The following is a 21,985-nucleotide window of genomic DNA, read 5'->3' as shown; positions in this document are numbered from 1 at the left end:
AGCGTTTTCCTCTCGAGTTCCTCCAAAGTCTTTTCCTCAGACAGTAGCTCCGGCTCTACTCAGGTCTACCGCCTGAGGAGCCTCTGTTGCTGCTGGACTGCCTGGGACCGCTTCGATGTTGCTTGAAAGTGCAAGGCGACACGGCTCTCTGGGGCTCAATGTGATGTCATGGGTCAGGGGTGAGCATATGTGCTCCAGAATCTCTCTCCCAGCGACCTGGCTCTCCAGTGTTGAAGCTGTAGTGCCTACGAAGAATCCATCAATTCCAGGCTGGGAAGGCTCCAGTAAGGGTGAATTTTCACTCACCCCTCTCAGTCTCCCCTTTCTTTTAGTGTGAGGCATTTAGAGCAGGAAAATTCAATACAAGTATCAGCCTCTCCTCTGACGGTCTTCTCCGACCTGCTAGACGGCAGCCATCTTGCCCCCTCAAAACCTATTCCTTCTTAACCATGTTTTCTTTTTATAACTTATCCCCTCCATGCCCTTAATGTCACAACTAAAACATCAGGGAGGAGGAATAGCCTAGTGGTTAGAGCCGTGGACTATGAACCAAGAGACCAGGGTTCAAATCCTGCTGTCACTCCTTGTGACCTTGGGCAAGTCACTTTACCCTCCATTGCCTCAGGTACAAAACTTAGATTGTAAGCCCCCTGGGGATAGGGAAATACCTACAGTACCTGAATGTAAACCAGTGTAATATCTTGATTGAGATCAAATGTCGGTATATATAGATCATGTCCTGGGAGAATGGAGAGGAAATTATCTAAGACTATGCTCTTATTGCCACTCTTATGGCAGCAAAGGTAGCCACAGTGGTATGAGCTGCCTTCACTCCCTACCTCCCTCAAGCTTGAGCACATCACCTCTGTAATATGCCCATGCCCTGCCAGCTTCATTGGACAAGAAATGTAAACTTGGTTTACATGTACCACATTCTTATAGTCTAATCACAGGACTGGCTGCTTTTGGCAGAATAGTGTTAATATTTGTTTTGTATTTCATTGAGACATTGGTTATTTTGTCCTTCAGAGACGACTGGGCTCAATAAAAACATTTGCAATCAAGAGAATAAAATAGAGATGTGCCATTTTCAGTGCAAATGAAGCTTGCTGTGTTTTGTGGGCTTTTCTTTTAATAACCTTTTTCAACCTAGTATTTTGGTGTTAAGGTTCCTGACATCAAAATGTATACCAAAGTCTGCTACCTTGTCAACAGACCAGATTGTGATTTACTAAATTAGTTTCGCTAATGAGCTCATTTTTACAATGTAGGGTTTTCCTATAATGTACATAACTTGAATTTATATAAAATGTACTGTTTATCCACCTTCTGAAAAATTAGAATAGGTTAAAGGAATTTTCTTCTCAGCTGTTCATTCTGAGTGCGTCTCAGAAACCACAAGAATTTCAGACTATTCCACTGTGTGCTTTGATAGAAAAGTGAATGTCTTAGGCATGAGGGAATGCTGCAATCAGTATTCTCCCTCTTTTGACATTTTTTTTTCCTGATACTACTTCATTTAAAACTGGGAATCTCTGCAGAAAATACAGTAAAGGTCAGATTCGTTAGGTTCATCCTTCATACTCGGAACTCTGCTCCCTGTTGTGTGAGAAAAAGAGGGGGGAAAAAATAACATGATAGATTTAGAAACAGTGTGTTCTGCTTGGTATTACATATTAGCTTGAAGAAAGCTGTCAAGGGAAACAGCTTCTATTGTTTCACTTTATAAAATTTTATTCCATTTTAATATAACCAGCTAGAATTCTGGACGTTCATCCGCAAGTTGCAAGCAGAAGCTGAAGGTTGCAATATGTGCTTTTAAAACAACAAGGAAATAAACTGGTTCTTTGAAATGGTTTTGAAATGCTTGCAGTAACATTGTGGTAAGAATAAGGACATATGTGTCAACTTTTTTTTTTTAAGAAATATGAATGCAACAATGCTAGGAACAGAATGAATTCACTTGCAGTTAGAATGATCAAGGGTTTTTTTTATTTTTTGTTTTGATATGTATTTTATTTCTATGGAAAAATAAGGGTTGAAACGGTGTGTTTTGATTTTTGTTGGTTTTTTTTGCAAACCCCCCAAAAAACCTCCAGTTTAATTCCGGGACACAAAAAACCCCCCTAGTTTATTTCCAGGACTGCTTAGCCAGTCCCAGAAGTAAAAAGGGGCATTGCTCTACTGACTTTCCCCAAAATTTCATGAGTGTCTCGTATGGACACATGGCAAGTATGACCACAGCAGACAGCTGGAGAGCAGATTATAGTAAAGTATATTTTTTCATCACAAGGGGATGGAGGTAAATAATAACTGTAAGAAAAGGTGCACATTTTCTTTTAATAATTTTGAATAAACAATAGAATAAAGAAAGGAAAAACTAGCAATAAAACCAGAAGGAAATGCAGCAAGGTCTTGAAAAGTCAAGTTATTTTGGACAATGTAGAGTTCTTCTGCTTTGAATCAATCAAGTGCAAGACTTCATCTTTCGTAGAAGAATAAGGGGAGATTTTACTTTGAAATCTACAAATTAATGTCTTTGGTGCAACTGATTTAGGCTTAGTTTAAAAGTTAATATGTCTATTTATCTAAAACTGTCTGTAAATTATGCCTGCAAAGAAGAATTCATGCCACTGATATGATCCATAATATAATGAGAATATTTAGATGAAAAATGTATTCTGGCTTTATTGTGATGGGAATTCTAAAACTAACCCCTAGGTTCATCAAAATGCTGTAATTTTGCATAGATAACACCTGCGATAAGAAAAAGGGGCATATCTATGATAATTTTAGAATTACTGCCCCATGCGCTATGGCCTGGATTTTCTGAGGTCGCAGACCATAGAAAATCCGGCAGTAATGGGGGGTGGGGGGGCGAAGCAGGGGACGGGCCTGCAAAAGCCGGCAGCCATTGCACGACTGTGGTGCACTGGCTGCCGGCTTTCACACTGAATAACTACACCATAGACTATTCTTGTCTTGTTGACTAATTTAATGGCTCTGCAAGCCTGTAGTTATTCGGCGTGAAACTGGTAGCGATAAGGGTCCTACCTTTCGCCTCCAGCGATGTCTCCGCAGAGTCGGCCCCAGTGCCGCCCCGACTCCTCCTCTTCTGGGGCCAACTCCGCCCTGACCACGATCGCTTTTGAAAATGACCCCCTATGTTAGTGCTTTGCATAGGTACCATCATGGGATGTATTAAAGTTTTTGCACCCTGTGATACTAGTACTTCGCTGCTCACCAAGTGCCCAGACCCGGGGGGGGGGGGGGGGCGGGAGGAGGAGAGAGTCTCTTTATAAGGCCTTCATAATATTCAACCTTGAAATGGACTCTATAGCAGGGTACTGTCAAGCTAGGGCGAGAGAACATTGTAGAAATCTCATGTGAGACTTTCCTCACTCCAAATCACGTCAAATCTTCACTGAGGTGTACTGTGCTGTTTGTACGTCTCACTCTGCATGTAAACCTGGCCCCTAAATCCTAAACCACCACCAACACCTCACCTCGAGTTATTAGCTGGCCCTCCTATAGTGATATAAATAGTTGAATACTGTGATGGCCTACCCAGAGTCTTTCTCTCTCTCCTCCCTCTCTCATGCTCTCTCTCTCTCTCTCCCGGTGAAGCGCAATTATCACGTGCGTTAATGACCCTGTAAATTAGTTGGGTGGGTGGGCAGACTACATAGGACATATGTTTTTTTTCTCTCATGATGTTTCTCTGATTTTATATAATGTCTGTAGGTGTCCATTAGGATTTCTAGGTGAACAACTTTCAAACTATATTTAAATTTAAATTGGACTCATTGGCAAACATGAATATTTTATATTGTAGAATTTGGAATTACTCTCTTCATAGGTCGGGTGTTACGGTCTCGGACCGTGCCCTGGTCCCTCCACCTACCTCGGGGACGGCCCGGGTCGTTTCGAGGCTGCCTTGGGTCTGCACTGCCTCCGTCGCGTCTCTCCCTCCTCAGGGGAGACGCCGGTGATCCGCTGCGGCTGGCCCCACCCCCTAGGTGCGCATGCATGGGGAGGAGTTCCTTTTAAAGGGGCCAGGGCGGGAAAACTCAAGCCCTGCCTCAGATGACGTCAGACGCTATCAGGGTATTTAAACCCTGCTTCTGGACATCTTCAGTGCCTTGCAACGAGGTTCACTCAGTCCCCTGAGTTACTAGTTGCTGCTTTGGATCTTGGATCATCTCTTCTACTTCTGGCTTCTGACCCGGCTTCATCCATTGACTTCGTCTTCGCCTCTGCCCCTGGTTTTGGTTTGGGCTTCTGACTTCTGGCTTCTGACCCGGCTCCATCCAACAATTCTGTTTCCAGCTTCCGCCCCTGGCTTTGGCTTCGGATCTCTGACTTCTGGCTTCTGACCCGGCTTCGTTGCTGGACTCCGACTTCTGCTTCCTCCGTCTCCTCAGGTATCCGGTTCTTGCTGGCCCAGGGGATTCTCCTAAGTCCCAGCGGCTCGGGCTCTCACGGGCTCCTCCCGGGGGAGCCTCAGGGGAGCCTTGGGCTTCTGAGGGTGAAGACTCTTCCAACCTCCTGGGCCCTGCCATCCTCATCCACCATCTCTTCGGCCGCTTCCTGGATCCTTGGTCGCATAGGGTCCCACCTAAGACCAAGAGGTCTGGGTCCCTACAGACTCTTCCTGGGGGGGACCTCGGACTTCCAGTGGTGAAGCCTTCTTAGAAGTCTCTCTTCAGCGCCACCTCCCGGCTGTGACACCCACTGTGGGTTCCCGCAGTGCAATACATGCAGTTTCAGCCGGCCCAAGGGTCCATGACCATAACATTGGGAACACAGGTCCCTTTATTTATTTATAGATTGCTAAGTGTCAATTACAGAAAAATTGGAAATCCCACCAACATCTTCTAGGAAATAGTGGAGCTAGAGCATGCCATGGCGAGTAGTGGGATTCCTGGAGAGTTCCTGTGATTAACCACATTTTTAGCAGTCAGTAACCAGGGCATCTGGCACCTCTTGCCCCTGGCACCATCATCTATCTTCATTTTTCTTATTTATGACGTGCACCTGTTCAGAGGATTATATCCACATATTGACCCTGACACCAGATCTCAATTTGGAATATATGGCCACAGCTTTAAAATAGTAACAATGGATTCAATATGGGTATCAGATGCCGAGTCTTTGTCCCTAAACCCCTCCCCCTTTCTTGGGAGTAAGGTCCTGGGCCAACCAGTGGTACCAAGTGTAGGCCCCATGCTGTGTGTCAAGGTCTATTCCTGCCCTAAGGTAGCACTTAGTGGGCAAATGTCAGCAAAAGGTTCTGTTCAATGGTCTCTGATTAGACTATTCTTGTCTTGTTGACTAATTTAATGGCTCGGCAAACCCCAGATGATTAAATTGGATGTCTAATGCCATTTTATAAAAGATGCTCAATATAAGAAATTCTTACATAATGTTGGACAACCATTAAGAAACTCTGACTTGTTAGTCTTTTATCATGACACTTATTTAAAGTTTAATATATAATTTTTCAAAACATTGAGAACGACTTGATCATGCCTTTGCTGACAGCACTACAGTAATGATCGGTAAATGTGCAAGGCAGGGCAAAGAGAATGCATTCAGACACTGACTATCCCCGTATACCTACTTAATACAATAGAGCAACCTAATGTGCAAAAATTCAAATGATTGACTGTGAATGCAGTCATCCATATCCTAAATCCTGTCCTCATGTCTATCAAAAGTTGTTTCCAGGAGTTACATGAAATGACAATGAAGCCTATCGAATGGATAGTGTTGAAGTTAAGACCGTAACTTCCAACTTTGTATGCTGTTGTTGTGAGCTTGTCATGCAATGACCCAGAACAATCGATTTCAAGAACACTTAAAACTAGGGGCCACCACTGTTGCCGAGCAGCCTGATACATTATGATTTATGGGCATAGCAACTGTATTATTTTCTTTTTTGTATGTACTCGGCATTGTACACTAGTATTTATGCATGCCTGTTATATTTATAGTCAACAAGAGGTCATTTTCTTTCTAGATCTTTCAAGTACTGTAGATTTGTTGACAGGTCTATAATAATAATATAATTTGAGAATAATATAAAAATAAGGAAGATGTTTAAAAAAATTAAGAAAGGACAGTAAATGAAAGTTACTATTTGGCATGGTTTTCAGAGGTAAAGGATGTAGTCTTCGGGATGATTTTCACATAATTCAAGTTTCTGCATGAACAGCATCTTCTCTGAGAATGCACAAATAATAAAGGTCAGAATGTGTTTGTGTATGTATATACAGAAAGAACTAAGCGACCTCATCTTTGGGGAAGGGCAGGCAAACATGGGCGGGAGGAAGACCAACGAGCAGGCAAGAAGTGTTAGGGAGATGGGGGTGAGGATGGGGGAGTCAAGGGATGGGAAAGAGGGTAGGGAAAGGGGTGGATATAGGAAGGGTTAGGATAAAGTCCATAAGGATGGAATATGGTAGAGCTAAGGGAGAGCTTGGTGGGGTCCTGCCTACAGTCATTTAAGACCGAGTTTGGGCCTTTCCAAGCCCCTTTTTGCCGGATTGGATGCCTTGCCCACCCACTTGCCCGAATATGGGTGAATGGGAGGCAGGCTGTTGTTCCTGTCGCAGCATAGTGGGAGGTGACCAGCCATAACAAATTTTGCCACAGTAATTAATCGCAAATGTGGCGGCCAGATTGATTAGAATATACAGCTACAAGTTACATTGCATGTGCAGCCCCAGTTAACCACAATGCTGTTGATACTACGGACATCACTCTCCACTTTGATGGCAGAGGTCTGGGACTACAGCAATAGAACTCTGGATTCTGACTTGTATGGATCAGGGTTAGGCTTTAATCATGATGGGGCATATAAGGCTTTTGCACTGCAGGACCACTTTTATGGCCAACAATCATACATGATACTGCTGGCTGTGAGTAGAAAGAAAGACTGGTCACCCAGTTAGGTTGCTGTATGAGATGCAGTTATTTGTTTGAATAGGATGTGTTTAGTAGATATAACTATACATATAAGGGCGAGTTTTTAAAGGGCCACGTGTGTAAAAATTGGGACGTACGTGTGGAGTCGGGCCCTGCGCTCATTTCCAAAAGGGCCCAGCCATGCACGTAAATGCCGATACACACCCAAGTGCCAGGCCCTGAAAAAGGGGTGGGCCAGGGGCATGTTCTGGGTGGAGCAGGGCAGGATGGAGGCTGGCAGGGACAGGGGTCATTAGCCGCTGTTCCGGGGAAGCACACACCAGCAGCTGGCCAGCACATAGAAGTTGCTTCTGCTCCAACTGAGCAGTAAGTGAAAAAACAAAATAAATGGGGATAGTTAGGGTTAGGTTAGGGGTCAGGGTGGAGAGGGTAAGAGGTAGGAAGAGTAGGGTTAGGGATAGGAAAGTTCCCTCCTGGTCCGCTCCATAATTGAAGCAAACTGGGAGGGAAATGGGAAAGGCCCAATTGTGCCACCGCAAATAATTTACTAAAATTCACCCCCCTGCACGCGCCGCTTTCACATGCATGCGGCCAATGGATTTTATAACATGTGCACGCATGTTATAAAATTGATGCATCCATATGCGCCTGCCGGGAACCACACACTCCTTTTAAAATCTACCCCATATGGTTTGTAAATAGATGTTACAGAATATATTAGTAAATATCTGCAAAAATGACCTAAAGACTATGGGTCGGTTCACTCAAAATTGAGGAACCGCCCCACCCCAGCTAAAATAGGGAGGCCCACAACCAGGGAGATGCTCCACCCCAGAGCAAGGGAGGGGGCAAAGGCTAGGGGGTGGGTGGTGAGCCCGCCTGCCCTCCAGCCTCTTCTTTCAGTACTTCTGTCCCTCTGCTTGGGGAATCAAAGCTTGTATCCTGCAGCTCTTGCAACTTTGTACTCAGGCATGTGGTGGTGTTTCCACACAGATTATGTACTCATCAATTTTCTTTACTTGGGTTCTATTTTGCATCACACATGTGCCATGCATTCTCTTCTGAGAACTTGCACTGCTGGGGGGTGCCGGATTTCATCCATTTGCTTCACAGTCTCCATGGAGCAGGTACTTCTACATGCTCACTTCAAGTTCTTGATACTATGCGCTTTTCATCTATGCTTGATAAATGAGCTTGGTGGACCCCTGATAATTGGGATGATTCAGGGATACCATATTCACCCTTCAATTACTGTGTACAGCACATCCCACAAGATAAACCCTTCAAGTTTTAGGATGGAGCCTTGACAGCCACATGGCAGCATTCAGCACATTTCAGAATGGAGGCAGTCACGTATGTTAGTGCCAATGTGCAGTATCCTGGATTTTGGAAGGGTTGTGCTATATCTGGAGCAATATGCAGTATATTCTCAGATTTATCGTGCTTTACCAAATCATTGAACAAGCACATCGAGGGTTGATAAAGCTCTAGGCAGCATCAGTGGTTGTAAGATATGGCCACAGTTAGGTTGGTGGGGTGCCCACGGCAAGTGAGGTGTCATTACTGGATTGACTATGACCTGGGGTGCATAGCAAGTGTGATTCTTGAAAGCTGGCCAAGTAGAGAATGCAAGTAGCGTGATATTCCTGCTCCTGTGTTGCATCGGTGGGAGACTGCGAGATAAGTTGTCTTATCAAATCTTCAGCTTTGGCAGCCAGAATTGGCCTGTGCACCACCTAAATTGTGTTGGCATGCTTAATGAGTGACACCTGCTCTTTTACGGAGCAGGTCTTTGTTGCACCTTGGAGAACTTCATTGTTTAATCAGGATCAAATTGCAGGATAACCTGAAGGGCAAGGCTTCGAAGGCCCCGCGTATCCCAATGGCATTACATTGCTCTAGCATGATACTATAAAGCACTTGGAAGTAGAGCACGACTTTGATGACCCTGTGTCCATGATGGTGCTACATTGCTGTAGCATGACTCTATGGAGCATTTGGTGAATGGAAATTAAGCAGGCGAGTGCATGATCACCCCTGGAAATTGCGAATATATATTAGTAAATGACGTTTTATAATTGCACATGTGTAGGAATTGTTTAGTAATTAAATTGTATGCAATAATTTACCTGTGCTTCGGCAATATCCATCCAAGAAAGATCTTTTCTTCGAATAATGGTATGACACAGTTGTCTCTTCCAAATTATGGGGCGGATTTTCAAAGGGTTATGCGCGTAACCCTTTAAAACCCTTCCTGCACGTGCCGAGCCTATTTTGCATAGGCTCGGCAACGCGCAAGCCCCGGGACGCGCGTATGTCCCGGGGCTTTGAAAAAGGGGCGGGAAGGGGGCGGGGGTGTGGGCAAGGTGCCGATCCGGGGGCGGTCCAGGCCCAGCCGGCGTGCGCAAGTTACACCTGCCAGAGGCAGGCGTAAATAGGACAACAAAGGTAGGGGAGATTTAGGTAGGGCTGGGGGGCAGGTTAGATAGGGGAAGGGAGGGGAAGGTGGGGGAGAGCAGAGGGAATCGGGCATAAATTTGTGTGCGCTGGGTTGAGCGCACAAATCTATGCGCTCGCGAAATTCTGAATATCCGGCCTTATTTGTTGAATTTGTGACGGGGTGGGTGTTAATCATAGGTAGGCGAGAGGAGGTGCTCACATCTGAGATGGTTGTGACTTAGAAAGTCTTACAGCCAAAAGATATTCAGCAGGTTTGGCAAATAAAGCTAATTGGGAATGGCTTTCTGTCTTGGAGAATTTATGTGAACATACTTTCTGCGCCTTTTTAAGACAACTCACAAACAGTTTGAATGATCTTGGCTATCCTTTCCCTGAAATAAATTGAAATAAATACTGTTCTGATATCACTGACATCTGGAATTAGGTTGAAGAAGCCCATTGATTATGCTCCTGCCATACTACCACAAACTAAGGAAAAAATGAAAAATAAAGTCCTCTAAAAAATTGTCCATATTTAAATTAAACATACTGCCGTATCTATGTATGCTAAGAAAAAAAAAGCATTTATGCAATCCAGGGCCAGGGTTAGGAGACTGGAGAAAGGGATACCATTCAGATAGAAATCCACAACCATCATGTCTCATAGAAGCCCTCAGAACATCTTCTCTTTGATGTACAGTACCATTACACTGTATGTAATGGGCAATTGTAGGCAACCATGGTATCTAGAAAAGTGTACACACATTGATATACAGAAGATAGTCTAATACAAATTGTAAATTATTTCACTCTTGTGTAGGAGACTTTAGAAAAATGCTTGTTCAAACTTTGCTCTTCCAGATTTGGTGTAGTACCCAACAATCTACAACCTAAACTACATAATCAGTAAATAAGTTCAGTCATCATCAAGCACAATTTTATATTAGATAGGCCATGTTATATATTGGTAGTCCTTCACAAAATCTGTTATTTTGCCATCTTTATCAGTATGTGAAATAGGGCCCTCTAAATTGTTCTGAAGTACTTCCCTTATAGTAGCATGTAGCTATGGAACCCATGACTATTGGGATGACAGGGTTTCCAAGTGGTTGTAGGAAGGCCCAGGAGTCTACCTGTCAAATGGAGAGAAGAAGAAATAGCACTCTCAGCTGATGAACAGTTAGATAGTGAGCATACTTGCAGACGTGCATGGCAGAGTATGTATATATGTATGTGCATATCTGGTTGTGAATGTGAGTTCAAATGCTATTTTTTGTATTGCATGCTCATGTGATAGAGCATGCATATAGGTCTGACCAAGATGTCATATAATCACATCACAGATTGTCATTGTTCCATTGTATTTTTATTTTATTTATTTATTGTTTTTTCTTTTTATACCGTTTGGAAAAACCATCATAATGGTTTACATAAATACACAAAGATAAAAATAAATATAATATAAAAATTAAAAGAATAAAATGAAATCAGAAATTCAATATAAGATCGTACTAATAGAAAAATAGGGAGGGTAAGAAGAAATTTGTGGTTAAGATATGTCACTACACCAATTTACTCATCAAAATCAAAGTGCTTCAGCAATGGATTAATCTTAATCCTGATAGCCTTAAAAGTTAATGTAAAACAAAATTTAAAAAATAAAATGAAATTAAAAATTACACTAAGTTCATACTAATAGAAAATAGGAGTAAGAAGAAATTAATAGGTAAGTTATATCTCTACTCCAGTGTTCTCTTCAAATATAAAATGCTTCAGGAATGGATTAATCTGAATCCTGATAAGCCTTGGTAAATAACCACGCTTTTAGTTTTTTTCTAAATAGTTTAAAGTCTGGTTGTAATTGTAATTCTGAAGGCAAAGAGTTCCAAATTTTTGGACCCATCAGTGAAATAACTCTTGATCTAACTAGAGTGAGATGAGTTGATCGGACCAAGGGAATACTTAGAAAACCTTTAGATGCTGATCTAAGGTTGCATTGAGAAACGTGAAGCCGGATAGCTGTATTTAGGGCCGGATTTTCTAAAATACCACAGCTTCCTGAATCCCAGCGCTAATGGGGGGCGGAGGGGGGGGGGCGAAGCAGGGGGCAGGCCTGCGAAAGCCGGCAGCGATCGCACCTCCGCGGTGCTATTGGGTGCTATTGGGTGCGATCGCTGCCAGCTTTCGCACCCAATAGCGCCATCGTAAAAGGTGGTGCTATTGGGTGCGCTACTGGCGGCGATAAGGGTTCTTACCATTTGCCGTCAGTGAAGTTTCCACAATGTCTGCCCCGACTCCTCCTCTTCAAGTGCTGATGCCTCCCCGACTCCGCCCCGATCTAGGTATCGCACGCGAAAAGTCCCTTTTCGCGTGCGATACCTAGATCTGGATGGCGTCGGCAGCGGAAGAGGAGGAATCGGAGCAGAACTGGGGTGGACACAGCAGAAACATCGCTGGCTGCGAAAAGGTAAGAACCCTTATCGCTGCCAGTAGCGTGCCCAATAGCACCACCTTTGACGATGATGCTATTGGGTGCGAAAGCCGGTAGTGATAACACCGTGGTGGTGCGATTGCTGCCGGCTTTCGCAGGCCTGCCCCCCACTTCGCTGCCCCCTGTTACCGCGGAATTCAAAAACCTGTGCGCCATAGGAAAATGCAGCCCTTAGTTTGTTCACCATGTAAAATCCATGCCCTTAGTTTGTTCGCCATGTAACATATATTTTTGCCAACTCATTAATAAGAGGTGGAGTAGGAGTTCCAGCTTATCACTGCACATGTTCTTTTAAGTATCCCTGTGGTTCTTTGCACCATGTGATATCTTCATCTGCCTGCTTTATGTCCTCCTCTGTATATATGGTGATTAAGAAGCCTATATTTGCTTATGTAGGATTTGTCTTTATAGTATTATGCTGTTTCTCTTTTTGTTTTAAGTCATACAATGGCAGACTGCACTTGTTGAGAAGGACCAGAGTCTCTCAGCAGCAGCAGTGGCCAGTAAGGAATGGAGAAGAGCAACCGTATGGTTGCTATTTAGCATTCAAAGAGGCTGTGGGCTTATTTTTTTTATCTTGGTTTTACTTTTCACGTAAATAAAATGTTTGTTGTTTGCTGTATGTAATATATGGTATCAAATACAGTGTTACCTGTTGTGAGGTGTATACAAGGAAAACTGAGTGTTGCACTTATAGTAGAGGCATGTGTGTGCTGTAAAGAAAGAATATGAGTAATAATAGACATTCATTAGTTGGAATAGTACAGATATAACAGTATATGGTAGTGCAACTTGGCGCTTGAATAGCACTATATGTGACCACAATATGTGTGTCTTGTGATATCACTACAGTTCTGTGGATCCATAGTCTGATAGATACATGAAGTTAATTTGAGAAGATGAGAGGAGTGGCTAGGAGGAAAAGGGTTTGAATGCATGTACAAAATCGTTATAGTAAAGTCTGAGGCGTGATTGCATGATTCGGAGAGAGAGAGGGAATATATTTTTGAATGGAAGATATAATTGATTTTGGTTAGGAGGAAAGAGATGGTGTGCATTTTAGAAATAGGAGTATGGGTATTAGTCAACAAAAGCTGTTTTTGAAAGAAGAGTACCTTTTCTAGTTCCTCTATATCTCAGAAAAAATATAGTGGAACTATAAAAGGTATAGAGAAGGAAACAAAAATGATAAAGGGATGGAACATTCTTTTATTAAGAAAGGCTAAACACATTTCCGGCTCTTCAACTTGGAAAAGAGATCGAGGTTTATATAATCATGATTGGGGTGGAACAAATAGGGAATGGTTATTTATTCTTTAGATAGTAAAAGGACTAGGGGACACTTAATGAAACTTAACAGGTGGCAGATTTAAAACAAATGAGAGAAAGTATATTTTTTCACTTAATGCACAATTAAGCTATGGAATTTGTTACTAGAGGATATGATCAAGACATCTAGTATAGCTGAGTTTAAAAGAGCTTTGGACAAGTTCTGGAAGAAAAGTCCATAAACTGTTATTAGACAAATAGACTTGGGAAAGCCACCCCTTAAGAAATGCATTTTTTATTTGGGATTTGCCAGGTACTTCCTAGATATCCAGATTGGCTACTATTGGGAGACAGGATGCTGGACTTTTGGTATGACCCTGCAAAGCACTTCTTATGTTATAACCCCCAATGGGAAAAGTATCACTGGTTCTTTAAAGGTGACTTTTACATAGAAACGCTAGGTAGTGTTTGAAAAATAGGAGCAGATTGCGAACATTTTTTCTGGGGATGTTACCTGAGAGAGTTGAAAAGACAGTTACTTAAATTAGTTTTCCAATTCCTTCCCTGCCCTCAAATCATTAAAAATTTTAATTAGTGTGATAGTAACTCTCAAAGAAGTAACTGTTGCGATCCTTCCTGTTGCTGCGCCACAGGAGGCATCTTACCTTCTCTTCTGGAGGCTGCTCCGAAGCCAGGGCCTCGCCTGCAAACTATCCAGGATTTGCTCCAGGGCCTGGGAGGCCTTGCTGTTCTTGAGGCCTGCCTGTGGCTTGCTTGGCTCTGCTTGGACCTCCTGGTTCAGCCACGCCCTTCTCCCTAGGGGCCGGCCCGCGGCACTCCATCTCAGTTATAGGGCCAGCGAGGGGCGGTCCAGGTGAACTCCTCTCAGGGAGTTGCCTGCATATAGCAGTATAAAAGGACTTTCACTTCAGTTCCTGTTTGCCTTTGGATTGGGTTTCACAGTCCAGGTCCTCCGTGGTCTCGCTTGTCTTGACGGATCCCTGTCCTGTGTCTCTGCCTGTTTCCTTGATGTTGGTTCCTAGATGTTGTTCCTGATCCAGTTCTGGATGTTCTGCCCTGTGTCTTCGTCTGGTGCTCCTGAGCCTTCTGTCCTGTTGGGCCCTGGAGTGGCCAATAGGAGGGATTCGTCCCTGTGCTCTGGAGCTTCTGTTCCTGCCAGCCGTCGGAGCTTCGGATGTCATTGGTCCCGACATCGGAGTTCCTTCTCGCCTGGATCTTCCCTGCACATGTACTGCTCTCCTCGTGGTCCGTGACCAGCCTTCGGGCTGTGTAGGGCGCGCAGTGGGACAGGGTGGTCCGCGAGCAGCCCATTGACTCTGCCCATGTCGGTGGGCTGTGTAGGGTGCCCTGAGACTGTGCCCATGTCTTCCTTCCTGCCCTCGTCTATGATGTCTTCACTTCAGCCCTCGTCTGTGATGTCTTCTGTGTTCCAAGGACTCTGTCTGCCCTCGTTCTCTGTCCGGCCTGCTGCCCAATGCCGTTACCCAGCGGCAGGTTCGAAAGGGCTTGGAACAGTCGGAGGACCGTTCATCAATCAACATTGCGTTGTTGGTTGCCATGGGTGTGTAGGTCCGGTTGAGGGTCAGACCTTGTTCTCTAGTCCTTGCTTCAGCTTTGCCTCACCTAGCTTGCCATGCTTGCACCGGCTCACCTCCCACGGTGTGGCTTGGGGCTCCTCCCTGAGTCTCGCCATGGCCCAAGGGCTCACACCACCTGCTCTAGAGGCGACCGCGCTCCTCGCGCCCGCAGCAGAACCCGAAGGCCTCCAAACCCTCGGTTCTTCAGCAGTGTGGAGGACGCGCTCGTAACAGTAACAGCATCTGTTTGGCTACAGGAGTGTTCAGGTCTAGATTTACACCAGAACTGAATAGGAATAAATATTTGGATCTGAGGATTCCGAATGTCAAATAAGAGGCATACATATTTTTGAGTGATTCCATGTTTGTAGGCAAAGTTGTGAGGAGGGTATTAATGGAGTATCTAAAGTGCTTCCTCCTCCATGCTTCAATTATCTCTTTTTGAACTGCAACAAATATATTTTTTGCTATGTGCTTTATTTGACCTCCAGAGACCAAAAGGTATTGGGTGAATTGAACCCTATAAATTTCCCCATTATCAGACTGTATGTGTTCATTCCACAATTCAACAATGTGCAAAGAGAGAAAGATGAACGTGCAGGTAATGGTTTTATGAGAGCATCCAGCCAGGGACATATTCTGCAAAGTATGCTTGGATAGCATTCTGTTGTCTTCGGTTATGTCAGATTCCATAGTTCATTATAAACGCTTCTTGACTAATAACAGGCCTCCAGTCTTGCCTGCAAGCAGGGGCCTATTACTGGAAGTCAAATCCAGGTCTTTATTGGAATGTTCTTATGCTGGGAATTTATATTGTGGTTTGATGGCTGACTCTGCAGTATGCCAAAGAGAGGCAGGAATGTAAATGGAATAAATTAAATCAAAAGCCTGTTCTTTCTGAAGTGTTTTTTCTCTAGGTGCCGGCATTCTGTGTACTTATAATACATTTATATTACAAAATGTCCATGCTGGAGTCAAATGGATACCTAAAATCCATCTTTTTTTATTCAAAGAACTGGCACAGGGCTGTGCTGAAAGAATTGTGTGTAAGTGAGAAGTTGCAATAAATCCAATATAATGTAGCTAATAGGTACATGTAGTACTCATAGGTTTCATTTGTACAGGGTGGGGATTCTAAGTGCCTTAAGTTTTATTAGTCTGCTTGCAATGCTGCTCTATTCTGCATTTTGCAAATATGCCATATTCTATATGTAATGATAGAGAACTTCAAAACAGATGAGATTGGGTTAGCTAGGAAGGCTGGGTTCAAATTGTGCATGTGTGCTATGTTGCTTCAGGTTTTGATCATAGCAGAGTTGAAATTTTGAACCCATTTCTGCTAGAAAAGCTGCATACTTTTTCTGTATTGCAGTTCCACTATGAAGCAGATTTAAAGTGCCATTTTTGGGGGATAGTGTCAATTATCTCTGCCACACAATGGCTCTGCTGCAAAACTTGAATTTGAGCAAAGCAGAGAAGACGCACAGTAGGAAAAATGACAGTCTAGCATTTAAGAGGCCTGTGAGATGCCTAGGACACTTTTTTTAAATCTACTTTCCTGACTGGTTAGCCACTTCAAAGTAGATTACTATTAGGTACTTGTAAGTATTTCCTTATCCCCAGAGGGCTTACAATCTAGGGGGCCTATTCACCAAACCACAGTATTTTTCTCTGAGGGAAAATACTGTGGGAGTCACAAAGCCACAGTAATTGGCTCTGCCACTTTGTGATTCCCGTGGTATTTTTTCTCAAGGTTAAATACCATGGGGAAAATACCATGGTGGTAAATGCCTCCCAAACAAGGCACGATAGCAGTGCCAGGACTGTGGGGCCACTATTGTTTAAATGGGCTGATGACCCCTAGTAAGCCCTCCCCCACCGAAAGTAGTGAAAAAGTAGTGGTAATCAGTGAATTATAATATGCATAGTGTTTCAGCTGAAATAATTATCTCTGCGTTAGGCCATTTACCATGTGAAAAACAGCATTTATGATGTGGCAAATGGCTTCATGACTTTAAGTAACGGGGGGGGGGGGACGTGACTTGTCCAAGGTCACAAGGAGCAACAGCTAGCTGCTCTTACCACTAGGTACTGATTTAAAAAAAGCAAGACGTTTGCACAACTTAGTTTTGAAACAATATGCAGCGTGCTTCCTAGACCAGGAGAAAATGCACTCATATACTTGGGAGTACACTGTAGCAAATACATCTTTATTTCTATAATTAATTTCAGTGCAAGTAAAATTAGTTAAAATTCTCTTCTGTTTTGAATTAACGATGAGGGGATTTCTGTGATGTAATGTTTGCCATGGTTCTGGAAAGTCTTCTGTCAATATACATTCATCTGTTCAGAAGGAAAAGAGGTGCAGAAATCTAATATCTTCCTGTTATTAATATGGTCATTGATAGGTCTTTGGATAAGGCCAGGAGACACATTATTAAGGTCTTGAAATTATAGCTTAAAGAATCAGTTATTGATGTATGCAGTACAGAGAGAGAAAGAGAGACTTCAGATCATGGAGATACATAGAACATAACATAAGAACTTGCCATACTGGGTCAGAACAAGGGTCCATCAAGTCCAGTATCCTGTTTCCAACAGTAGCCAATTCATGTCACAAGATCCTGTATATATATCCTGTGCTGCTATCATGTATTGAAAAGTAGTGGCTATTTAAGTCAACTTGGTTAATAACCGTTTATTGACTTCTCTTCCAGGAATTTGTCCAAACCTTTCTTAAACCCAGCTATACTAACTGCCTTAAACACATCCTCCAGATAATGAATTCCAGAGCTAAATTGTGTGTTGAGTGAAAATGAATTTTCTCCAATTTGTTTTAAATTTACTGCTTACTAATTCATGGAATACCCTCTAGTCTTTTGTGTTTTTAAGTTACCAGTTTTATTCCTCTCATGATTTTATAGGCTTCTATAATCCTCCCTCAGAGGTCTGTTCTCCAATCTGAACAGACACAACCTCTTTAGCCCTTTCCTTGTATGGGAGCCATTCTATCTCCTTTATCATTTTGATCACTCTTCTCTGTATCTTTTCCAGTACAACTATATCTTTCTTGAGATGTGGCAACCAGAACTGCACACAGTACTCTATTTGTTGGCCTCACTGTGGCGCAATATAGAGGCATTATCACATTTGATGTTTTATTCTCCATTCTTTTCCTAATAATTCTTAACATTCTGTTTGCTTTTTTGACCTCTGCCGCACACTGAAAAAAAGGATTTCAATGTATTGTCCACTATGATGCCCAGGTTCTTTTCCTGGGCGATAACTCCTAATATGGAACCTAACATCATGTAACTATAGTGTGAGTTATGTTTCCCCATGTGCATCACTTTGCACTTGTTCACATTAAATTTCATCTGCCATTTAAATTCCAGTCTTCCAGTCTCACAAGATCCTCCTGCAATTTTATACAATCTGCTTGTGATTTAACAACTTGGAATAATTTGATAACTTAATTTGTTGTTCCTTTTTCCAGATCATTTATAAATATATTAGAAAGCACCAGTTCCAGTACAGAACCTTGAGGCACTCTACTGTTTACCCTTCTCCACTGAGAAAACTGACCATTTAGTCCTACTCTCTGCTTCCTATCTTTTAACCAGTTTGCAATCCAGAGTAGGACATTGCTTCCTATTACATTACTTTTTAATTTTCTCAAGAGTCACTTTTTGTCAAACACCTTCTAGAAATCCAAATACACTACATTCACTGACTCACCATTATCCACAGGTTTATTAACCCCCTTCAAAAGAATGTAGCAGATTGGTGAGGCAAGATTTCCCTTGTATCAATCCATGTTGGCTGTATCCCATTAATCCGTCTTTCTATATGTTCTATGATTTTGGATATATTTTAAAATGGTTTTTTTAAATGATTTTTTTGTCTTTAAGGCCAGCTTCTTTTCAAATTCTTTTAGCCACCTTATCAAGGTTTTACATCTAACTTGCCAATGTTTATGCCTTTTCCTATTTTCTTCAGTTGGATCCTTTTTCCAGTTTTTGAAAGAAGTTCTTTTGGCTAAAATATCCTCTTTAACCTCACCTTTTAACCATGCCAGCAATTGTTTGGCCTTCCTTCCACTTTTTTTTAATGCATGTAATACATTTGGACTGGGCTTCTAAGATATTTTAAAATAATCACATCTGACCTATGTAACTGCACCTTTAAGTTTTTTTTTTTCCCAACTATTTTCTTCATTTTATCAAAGTCTCCCTATGAAAGTTTAAAGCTAGAGTAGTAGATTTACTTAATGTCCTCCCAGTCATTAAGTCAAATTTGATCACACTATGCTGGACAGCCCCACCACCATTACCTCTTGCACTAAATCCTGCATTCCACTAAAAATTAGGTCTAAAATGGATCCTCCTCTTGTCAGTTCCCAGACTAACTGCTCCATGTAGTAGTCATTTATTTCATTTAGAAAGTTTGCCTCCCTTTATGTATGTCCTGATGTTACATTTACCCAGTCAATATTGGAGGTGATTGAAATCTCCCACTATTACTGTGCTGCCAAATTTATTAGCTTCCCTACTTTCTGTTAGTATTTCATCTTCCGTCTGTTCATTTTGGCCACTACACTCTTTTCCATGACACATGGAATTTCCACCCATAAGGACTCCACTGTGCATTTAGTCTCCTGCAGGATCTCCTGTTGGATTCTATTCCATCCCTAACATAAAGCACCCACCTCCCCCACCAGGTTGATCCATCCTATCATTACAATATCATTTGTACCATGGAATAGCAGTGTCCCAATGGTTATCCTCCTTCAACCAGGTCTCTGAGATGACAATTCTATCTACTTCTTCATTCAGTGCTATACATTCTAACTCTCCCATCTTATTTTATAGATTTCTGCTATTAGCATTCAGACATTTCAAAGTATGTTTTTTGTCATTATTAACAATCTGCTTATCACTTGATAGGGCATTTTGAAATTGGTTAACTCAGGTGGTTCTTATAGGAACATGGGCTGCTATTGCTTTTCTTGGAGCCTCTCTATCAAGATGCCCTAATTCCTCTACTATTTTAGTATCCTTTGAAGATTCCTCTGTTTGAACCATGTGTTGCTGAGTGACTATCGACTTTCCGCCATATTCTAGTTTAAAAGCTGGTTTATGTCCTTTCTGAAGGTTAGTGCTAACAACCTGGTTCCACCCTGGTTAATGTGAATCCCATCCCTTTGGAAGAGGCTTCCCCTTCCTCAAAATGTTGCCCAGTTCCTAACAAAACTAAAGACCTCTGTCCTGCACCATTATCTCATCCATGCATTTAGACTTTGTAACTCTGCCTGCCTCGAGGGTCCCACATGGATTGGTGAGCATTTCAGAGAATGCTATCCTGAAGTTTCTAAATATCTACTTTCTATCTACAAGCCCAAAACCTCCCTCCCACACCTTCCTATTTCATTGGTGACACATGGACCATGACAGCCAGAATCTCCACAGCACTGTCTAAAATCTTATCTAAGTGACGTGAAAGTTCTGCTACCTTCGTACCAGGCACGTAAGTTACCAAGTGATCCTCATATTCACCAGTCAACCCAGGTATCTACATATCTAATAATCAAATCACCAACTATGATGGCCAATCTAACACTTCCCTCCTGCTTACTAGTCCTTGGAGACTCATCATTGATGTGAGAGAATAATGCATCACCTGGAGAGCAGACATAAACCGCTTCTCTTCCATTTTGTCTTGGAAATGCCCACCCTTTGTATTCCCTATACACCTTGAGGATGGTATCGGCATAACTCAATATTGGCCTGTACTGTGCAGGATCATTCTGCCCTACTACCCTGATCATCCTGAGAAAAGCCCTGATCCAGTTAACTATGTTCCTCGGTACCTTTGTATCTGGACCACTTGCCTCTTCCCGACCCTTGCTCTTTTTCCTATCTCCTTTCTTCCATTATGCTAAAAATATCAGCATTAATGGTCTTGATGATTTTCTTTCGCAATGCCCTGGGAACGCTCTCCCACAATTGTGACAGGTTAGTCAATGCGGGTGGCCTCCTGCTCACCTCAGCCACATCATCCGAAGGCCTGGAAGTGCCCTCATTGTAAGATGAGTCTGAATCCAAAGAATCGGATGAACTGCTGGAACCAGAGCCCACCCTCGCTGCCTGCTTCCTGCTGCACTTCCTCTTTCCACCCTGCACTATGGTCGCCACATTAGACATCGCCCCTTGACCTTTTCCCACAGCCCCACTCCCATTCGTATATTCTTTGCCTTCACCCATGCTGGGTCTGTCTGTTCTCCCACTGTGTGAAAATGTACCTGACATAACCACTGCTGATGCTTTGGTACCACTGATGACGGAAGAGCCCACTATTGTTGGCTGCTCGAGCTCAACCACAGCCTGCGCTGCCGACTGGGAGGGCACCACTGCAGGCCCAAACGCTTCTCCCGCAGGACCCTCACTCTGATGTACTCCTGATGTGAACTGGCCTCTGCCGCTTTGAGATCGATGTATCACTTCGCTCGTCTCGACACTGTCTGTTCAAGCTGCTGCTGCTTCCAGTTGCTGGCACAGGAGGGACACATGGGGCCAAAAAAGGGAAAATACATGAATACACCCCCACATAGCTTGGGTAATTGGCACCCCATTGGGTGGCCACAGTTCTGGCAATTGGCAGTACATTGTTGGTTGTGGGCCTGTCCCTGGTGCCCAAACCTGCATCTGTTGTGGGACCAGCCAAGACATGACCACTGCACCACCGCATCCTGCGCCAAATCCAGTGGGCAGCACTCCACCCAAAACCTGACCTGTCCACATATACAATCCCAGTGAAGTTGCAAGGTCCTAGCTGGTCCAGGCAGCCATCTGCGGGCCATCCGCTAACACTGCGGCCTCCATGCTGCTTTGAGAGCGGTCTTCCACATGTGATTGGTGTGCCACTGTCACCTTGCCAGCATCAGTTGGTGACTCCCGGGACACCACCTCTGCCCGTTGGTCTCTGCTTCTCTGCCATGACGATTACGTGATGCTGATCCTCTCACCGTCTCAGATCTCCCCGTAGCTCAGTTCCCGCTTGCAGCCTCCCCTGCATGATCAGCTCTCCACGTAGTTCCTGAGCCTGCGGTACGGCGTCAGTCCAGGTCCGCCATGCTTGCCACACGTCTGTCTCCCAACAATTCAGGCTGATAAATCCTCGGTTCACAACCGCTCTTATCATCACCCGCGTTTGCCATTTCCCGAATGCCGCTGTCCAATTGCTTCCTACAAAGTGTTGG

General features: G+C 43.3%; 1 protein-coding gene across 3 annotated transcripts in view; it reads left to right on the top strand.

Moving 5' to 3' along the window:
* NEK6 (NIMA related kinase 6) overlaps positions 1-21,985 on the top strand; it is a 505,633-nt gene that overhangs the window by 422,466 nt on the left and 61,182 nt on the right. The gene's annotated exons all lie outside the window — the stretch shown is intronic.

This window comes from Rhinatrema bivittatum, chromosome 8 (assembly GCF_901001135.1).
Source record: "Rhinatrema bivittatum chromosome 8, aRhiBiv1.1, whole genome shotgun sequence".
In the NCBI taxonomy this organism is placed as follows: domain Eukaryota; kingdom Metazoa; phylum Chordata; class Amphibia; order Gymnophiona; family Rhinatrematidae; genus Rhinatrema; species Rhinatrema bivittatum.
This window is presented reverse-complemented; position numbering and strand designations above follow the sequence as displayed.